Raw genomic sequence first — 8,778 nt, 5'->3', positions numbered from 1 at the left:
CAAAGAAAGGAGGAGAATGGCGCATGTGCACAAATTCCAGAGCCATCAACAAGATCACTATCAGGTACAGATTTCCTTTACCACACATGGATGATTTAATGGACTGTTTGAGTGGATCAAAATACTTTACTAAAATAGATTTGAAGAGTGGATATCATCAAATAAGAATCTGAGAAGGCGATGAGTGGAAGACTGCATTTAAAACAAATAGTGGATTGTATGAGTGGTTAGTGATGCCTTTTGGACTCACTAATGCACCTAGTACATTCATGAGATTAATGAATGAAGTCTTGAAGGAATATGCAAGCAAGTTTGTTATTGTTTATCTTGATGATATTCTAGTTTTTAGTAAAAGTAAAGAAGAACATTTAGAGCATCTTAAGTTGGTCCTAAGAACTCTGTAGAAAGAGAAACTACTGATAAATCTGAAGAAATGTAGTTTCATGAAGGAAGAACTGGTTTACTTGGGATTTGTAGTTTCTAAAGAAGGCTTGAAGATGGATCCAGAGAAAGTCCAAGCAATTTGGAACTGGCCTACTCCCAGAAATATATTTGAGGTAAGAAGCTTCCATGGTCTTGCAAGTTTTTACAGAAAGTTTATCAAAAGCTTTAGTCAGATTTGTGCACCTATTCTTGAAACAATCAAGGAGATCAATCAGCCATTCAAGTGGACAGAAGCAGCAGACAGAAATTTTAATTTGCTGAAGAAGAAAATCATAGAGGAACCAATTTTGGCTTTACCTGATTTTGAAAAAGTCTTTCAAGTAGAAACAGATGCCAATGGAGTTGCCATTAGAGTAGTTTTGAGTCAGGAGCAAAGACCGATAGCATACTTCAGTGAGAAATTGAATGATGCAAAGAAGAAATATTCTTCTTATGATAAAGAGTTTTATGCTATTGTGTAGGCCTTAAAGAAATGGAGACATTATTTGTTGCCAAAAGAATTCATATTGTATTCAGACAATCATGCCTTACAGTTCATCAATAACCAGCCGAAGCTGAATCAAAAACATGCCAAGTGGGTAGAATTTCTACAAAGCTTTACTTTTGTAATAAAGCACAAGAGTGGTAAGTCAAATAAAGTAGCAGATGCATTGAGCAGGGTAAGTTTTATTGTGCAAGAATTCAAAGTGGGTGTTGTAGGATTTGAGGAAATGATTGAAATGTACAAGGATGATGCAGATTTCAAAGATATCTATACAACAGTTCAAAATCCAATGATTCATAATAGAAGTCAGTGGTTGGACTATCTCATTCAAGGAGGCCTATTGTTTAAAAGCAACAAATTGTGTATTCCCAAATGTTCTATGAGGGAAAACATAATAAAGGAGAAACATAGTGGAGGATTATCTGGTCACTTTGGACAGGATAAAACCTTTGCTCAGGTGAATGTTTTTTATTATTGGCCAAAAATGCAGACTGATGTTAAGAAGTTTGTTGAGAAATGCAGGATATGTCAGCATGCTAAAGGAAGGAGTTAGAATACAGGATTGTATCAGCCATTGCCAATACCAGACCGACCGTGGGATGCAGTTAGCATGGATTTTGTTTTGGGATTACCAAAAACCCAGAGAGGGAATGATTCTATTTATGTTGTAGTAGATAGATTTTCCAAAATGGCACATTTCATTGCTTGTAAGAAGACTAGTGATGCAACACATATAGCTAATTTATTCTTTTCAGAAATTGTAAGATTACATGGATTGCCTGTAAGTATTGTGTCTGATAGAGATACAAAGTTTGTAGGGCATTTTTGGAGAACTCTTTGGAAGAAACTAGGAGCTAACCTCAGTTTTAGTTCAGCATACCATCCTCAAACAGATGGACAGACCGAAGTAGTAAACAGGAGCTTGGGGAATATATTGAGAAGTTTAGTGTATCAAAATCCTAAGCAGTGGGATTTAGCACTAGCTCAAGCTGAGTTTGCTTATAATGATACTCCAAACCGAAGTACTGGAATGAGTCCATTTCAAATTGTTTTTGGAATGAATCCAAGAGGTGTGTATGAGCTCAGAGATTTGGGTAAACAAGAGACCAAAAGTGCAAAAGCTGAAGAGTTTGCAGAATAGATGCAGAGACTACAGGAAGAAGTCAAAGGCAAATTACAGGAAAGCAGTAACAAATACAAACAGAGGGTAGATCTGAAAAGAAGAGAGAAAGAATTCCAAGTGGGAGATTTAGTGATGGTATATTTGAGGAAAGAAAGATTTCCTATTAAAACTTACAATAAACTGAAAATGAAAAAGATAGGACCATGTAAAATTGTAAGAAAATTTTCAGCCAATGCATATGAAATTGAGTTGACATAAGGGATTGGAATATCACCCATATTTAATGTTGCAGCTTTGTATCCATAGAAAGAGGCAGAGACAAGGCTACAGGAGGAAACTACAGGAGATGAAGTTCAAACTGTGAACTATGAAGAACAAATGCCAAAGACAACTAAGAAAGAAGTGGAAGCTGTTTTGGAGAAAAGAGTATCCAAAAGAACCAGAGGACAAACTTATTTCCAATGTCTAGTCAAATGGAAAGGACAGCCAATGGAGGATGCTAGTTGGTTGACAACAGCAGAATTACAGAAGTATGGAGTAAGTCCTGCAAGTTTGAAGGACGATTCTTTTCTTCCCCGAGAATCTGATGCAGGAGCATCCGGACTTAGCCAGCAATGTGAAATTTTGTTCACATGTTGTGGCTAAACAAGTTGAAATTCATTAACCTGATGGGTCAAAAGGCAGTTTTACTGAGAGGGTTTGATCTCTCAAGAAATGAGTTGTATTTCATTATTGTAATAAGTTAGGAATTGTCTTATTTAGGCTAAAAGATGAGTTGTTAACATAGGTGTGAGATAGAGCTAGGAATTAGAAAATTTGTTGTTAGATTTATTAAAAATAGGGATTGATTTGTTAGATATAGTTAGAGTGGTATCCGACTTATAAAAAGGAGGAAAATGTAATGAAATAGAGAGAGGATTGAGGAGTGGATTTAGTAGAGCGAGAGCCAGATTATGTGCGGATTTCATAGGAAACAGAGATCTTTCATTTTGTTGTAATCAGGCCCAAGGCCGAGACTCTGTAAGCAATTTATTATAAATAAATCATATTGTGTGTAAGACTGGTTATCGAACCTATGTAAACCTTTGTTTGATTGCAGATCCTTTGTATTCGGGGCAGAGTGTTATTCCTTTGTTATTATGTGTTTCATGTCTAAATCGCAGGTTTCATAGAAGTTCGAGGCCTTTTCTTTAAATATCATTGTTTGATCCGCTTAAATCCTGACCGTCGGATCACCTTTATTGGGTCGGTGGAGTTTATTGTGTAGTTTCGACCCCGCAAGTGTAAAACCCAGTTTACACTAAAAATAAGTGCAAAACATAGTCGGAATTGGAATCCGGACTTGAAACAATTATAGGTGAGGATCTATACCATATTGGGTCCGTAAGACCGATATCGGATCGACGCTTTGAAGTATAGGAAGCATGACAATTGGACATTGCGACTTGCGATCAAGCGATTAAATTGCAACCATTGGATCGCGATTAATCGCGACCGCTGGATCGCCAAGCGGCTTTTGCTACGGTGGATGGTTATTAGGCACGTTAAAGGTGGTAAGTGGTTTTGAAGGCCCGACCCTCGATTCCATTGAAAGGTTGACACGTAGCAAGGCAGAGAGGGAAAAAAACCATTTATCGGGCGGTTAAACCCCTATCTAGTGTTCCACCTGAAATCTCTGACAACCGTCAGATCTCACCGATCCAGATCGACAGTTCTGAAGCATCAATGCGTTGACTTCTGGCGTACGGTAAGCACGCCAATAGTAAAAGGTAAAACTTCAATGTTTCGGCTTGTTTTTAGTGTATTTCAATTCAAAAGGAAAACAATTGGGTTTATAGTCTAAAGGGGATCCGCGGGGTGATTTTGGGTTTATGTGAGTTCCGCTTCCGTGCTGCGTCAAAATCTAAGTTGGGAAGGTTGTAGAAAGAAAGGACCTTTGGGAGGTTGGAAAGCATTTTATGCTTTTCAAATTAGGTGGAGAGAGGTAGAGCTATGGGATTGGAAGACCGCTCAAACTATTTTTTGACTTTTAGTGATTATGGTGATTCTCTACAGTTGTGAATTGTGGCCCAATCTTACATTTGACTTACAATGGAGGCAAATTGAGAAAATTTGAAAACGTTTGATTACAAACAAGTTCAAAATTAGAAGTTCAATTCCTTATGATATCTTGTTAAGTGAAATGGGGGCTACTCCTATTGAAGCAATTGCTATGGTGCGACTCATAAGATATTTGAAAATTTTGAGCAAATGGCCTAAGGTTGTCTTCAATGACATATTGTGCAAAAGAAAGAAGACTTGTATGCAGCAAAATAGCAAATGGTTTAATAAATGGCGTATTTACTTGAACACATGTCCCACAAATAGTAAAAAAATAAAGGCTTTTGATATGGATAAGTTCCACAAACGTACTTGGGATAAAGAGCTAGGGAGAAAGAGAAAGTACTATATTGAAGAGTTTAAGTCCACTCATAATCATCATTAAAAATCATACATATAGGTCAATATTTCACAGAAAGCCAAAAAAAATTATTTCTCAATTAAGAACTAACTCTCATAAACTCTGTTGTGAAATAGGGCTTTGGAAAAGACCAAAAGAAGTGTGGGAAGAAATAGTGTATTTTTTGCACTTTCAGAAAAGTGGAAACATAAAAGCATTTCATTTTAGAATGTGAGGCCTTCAAAGATAGCAGGGACAATTATGTAAATATCCTAACAACTAGCTCTTTGGATAATTTATTCAACGAGGGGACTGTTGAGAAGTTGGGGCACTCACTGTCACGATGCATAGGAAAATGGCTAAATGTATAAATCAGATGGCGAGGCGGTCTGTCCCATAAAATATCTTTAGCTTCATAGACTTTAAAATAATTTATTCTTTTTTCTATATTGTAATCGGTTAAAAGTTAATTTATTTTTATTTTTATTAAAAAAAATGTTGAATAAAGTTTTTTTTTTTTTTTTACAAGATCGTCTACTCATATATTATAAAACTGCGCTATGCAAAAGCTATTACATCAGATTTAAGGAGAGATAGTAGAGGAGAAGTCCAAAACCGGGACGCAGCCCTTGACTTCTGCAAGTTTAACTTGAGGAGAAAATGTTGAAATAGATATCTACTGTACTGTCTGACGAACAAGCCATCTATAAGACTTACTTTGCTATTCATAAGATTAACACCAGAATTGATTTACTGTGTCTTCCATCTGATCATCCTTCTGCTGGTCCTCTTGGCTTGCCTTTGTAGAGGCCTCCGCCTGCATGCTCTCCGTGAGGTTCTTGATATGGCTGATGGCCTCCTCCAAATGCTGACACTTCTCCTTCAGATCCTCGATTTCCTTCTTTTGTTTTTCAAGCTTTTTTCGTTTGGAACGACTGTCGGCTTGAAAATCTTCTTTGAGAGCATTATGGTGCTTTACAAACCGAGCAATAAGGAAACAGTGTTCCTTGCAGAGGGTGCAGGTGTCATTTCCTAGCACCCTATCCAGAGGATTCCCTTGAGGCGCTGCTCCCTCCTGCGCCGCTGGCTGCTGTCTGTTCTCTGCCATTACTGAGAAGAAACTGGTTAGCGAACAAAGAGTTGAGTGAAAACTTGAGTTATACCTGAGGACTGCTTGGATGGTCTGCTGATCGAGGTAGCTCTGCTTTTCGCCTTGATTGTTGCTGAAGAGGAGAGCAGAGGAAAGGAACCGCAGTGAAATGAGGATGCTCTGATTGCTTCCTCTGTGGTGAACTGTGTTACAACACTCAAGACGCCCGACTTTTCCACTCTGAGACTGAGAATGCAATGCGTTTCTGATGAAGTCGGGGACGGAAGAGGGGATATAAAGGGAAGGGGGGGACCATTCATGATGAGAGGGCGGGATATTTTCTTCAGCAAGAACTGGGATCGTATCCTGTTGCAGATTCGAAGTGCACTCTCCGGTTGGATGGAAGTGATGTTTACCTGAAGAGTCAGTGAGGAGATCACGAGAGGATTGAGGGTGCAGTGCTTTGGGATCGAAGGGAGGGAAGAATGACGGCGGTGAGGAGGGGAAAGGAGGATCAGAGGGTAAGAGACCAATGAAGTGATTGTTGATGTGACTCAGTTCTGAGAGGCTGTTCTGATGAGTTTTCTGCCCATTAGAATCCTTATGGTATCGCCTTTTCATAAATTTCTTCATTCTCACGAACCTGACCATGCTGCCGGTTGACTGCCTTACTTGCTAAGGAATCCGCCTCTATGTTATTTTCTCTAAGCACGTGCCTGAAGGTTACTTCACCCATACTTCTGATGTGATCATTAATCCTTATCCTTATGTTATTGAGGCTTGCTTTACTGAATTCTTTGCCTGTGCTCATAGCTGAGATGATGATAGACGAGTCCCCGATAATGATCGCGTTCCTTAATCCCAGTCTGGAAAGAATTGCGGAGCCGAGAAGTAAGTTGTATGCTTCTGCTGCGTTGTTCGATGCCTTTCCGAGTCCCCATTCATAGCTGCAAATGAGATTCCCCATATGATCTTTAATTATGCCTCCAGCTCCCGCATCCCCGGGATTTTTCTTTGAAGCGCCATCGAAGAAGAGCAGAGGGCGATTTTGATTGGAGATCCATTGACTTATCTCTGCTTTTGTTCCCCTGAGTTTCCAGTTTGGATGCTTCTGAGGTGCTTTGCTCTGGATGGGGGGATTCTGGGAGTGGGTGATGTTGAAGTTGCTGTACCAATCCCTTTCTTCTTGAACCCAGCTCGACTGATCTGGGGAGGCCATGAAATTTGCGCTGACAGCTTCAGAAATGTTAGCAATTGTTTTTGCTATGACATTGTCTAGTTTAGGCATTTTGTTGTTAAAAACGTAATTATTCCTTGCTAGCCAGAGGTTCCAGCAAAGGGATGCAGGGATGCACTTCCACACCCTGATTAAATTATTTTTGCCTTTTCTAGAGTATGGGAAATCTTTCTTCCAATTCTTCTGAAGATTGTGCATCTGATCGTGGGTTCCTCGGGTCTCCAAAGGGCTTGTTAACTGTTTCCAACATCTTTTAGCGAAGGGGCAAAGAAGGAAGGAGTGCTGAATAGACTCCTCCTCTGCTCGACAAAAACAGCAGATCGATGGGCCTTGTATTCCTCTCTTTTTCAGATTCTCAGCTGTGAGAATTTTCCCTTTTAAGAGGGTCCAGTTGAAGTGTTTTACCTTTGGAAGGCATTCTGTCTTCCAGGCAGCTGAGTGAAGGTTCCAGTTTGCTACAGGAGTTGTATTTTGTAATGATTTATATCCTTCTTTTACTGAGAAGAACCCTCCACTAGTGTCCCAGATGTATCTATCCTCGATCTCCTTGTAGGTTGGTGCTGATCCAGATAGTGAACGCTTCAGAGTGAGCCATAGCTCTTCAAGGTCCGGAGGGAGATGCAGATCTTTCCAAGCCAGCCAACGATTTTGGTTCCACTGTGAGATATCATACAGGGTGATTATATTTCGTTCCTCCATCCAATCTTGCAGGGACCTGAGCTCTTGAAGAAGGTTTCTTGGGCTGGAGTTCATTATTCTATCGGACCATACCTTGGTGTTCTTTCCGTTGCCTGGGAGCTTGGAGACATTTTCTCTGAAGTGAGTCAAAACTTTCTTGATGAGGCGCCACATTGGAGTGCAAGGCCTGTCTACTATAGGATCATTGAGGATGTTGGAATTTGGACCCCTGAGGTATTTTCTTTTGATTGTTTCCACCCACCACGAGCCACTTTCTGTGAGAATCCTCCAGATCAGCTTGAGCCCCAGCGCCTGGTTGGAAAGGCTTGGAATTTTTATGGCAAGGCCTCCTTTTTCATATGGGAGAGTGACTTGATCCCAGTTGACGAGGCTGAATTTTTTTGTGTCCTGTTTGCCTCCCTGCCAGAGGAAACTTCTCATCATGATTTCCATGTGTTTGTGGATGCTAGCAGGAGCCATAATAACCGCATATTGATAAATAGGGAGGCCTGAGAGAACAGCCTTTATAAGAATGGTTCTGCCAGCTAGGTTTAACCAGGAGGCGCCCCAGCTTTGGAGTAAACCTCTCATCTTTTCGATGTGGTTTGTCCAGACCTCTGCTTTAATGTGTTCCTTTGCCAGAGGCAGACCCAAGTAAGAGAAGGAGTTCCAATTTTTTTGAAGTGGAATGTCGAGAATTTGGGCTATTCTTTGCTGGGTCTGGTATGGCACATTCCAAGTATACAGTTTACATTTCCTGTTATTTAGTTTACCTCCGGAAGCTTGGAGGAATGCGTCCAGAACTCTTTTGAACCTCCTTGCCATCAAACTAGAAGCTCCCCCAATTAATAAGGTGTCATCCGCGAATAACGAGTGATTTATCTCCTTTACTCCTCTTTCAATGCGGATGCCAGTGATTTCTTTTTTGTTGCGAAGATGTTCGAGATGAATGCTGAGAGTCTCCGCCATGATAATGTAAAGGAAAGGGGAGAGGGGGCAGCCTTGCCTTAGCCCCCTAGAGCTTCTGAAGGAATTGCTGGGGCGGCCATTGATCAGTGGGGCAGTCCATGAGTTGGAGATGCACCCGCTGATAATGTTGATAAAGTTGGAGGCGAAACCGAATTTTTTTAGGACTGCACATAAGAAGGAGTGTTCCACTCGGTCAAATGCGTTGGCCATGTCTAGTTTTATGATCATTCCACGATCTCCTCTGTTGTTGCTGCTATGGATGGCTTCCTGAATTAAGATAACATTATCTGTGATCTGCCTCTTTGGGACAAAG

Source organism: Pinus tabuliformis, chromosome J (genome assembly GCF_031772625.1).
Source record: "Pinus tabuliformis cultivar Carrire ecotype Pingquan chromosome J, CPIR1, whole genome shotgun sequence".
Lineage (NCBI taxonomy): Eukaryota > Viridiplantae > Streptophyta > Pinopsida > Pinales > Pinaceae > Pinus > Pinus tabuliformis.
The sequence above is the reverse complement of the archived record's forward strand: the minus strand, read 5'-3'. Positions refer to the sequence as shown.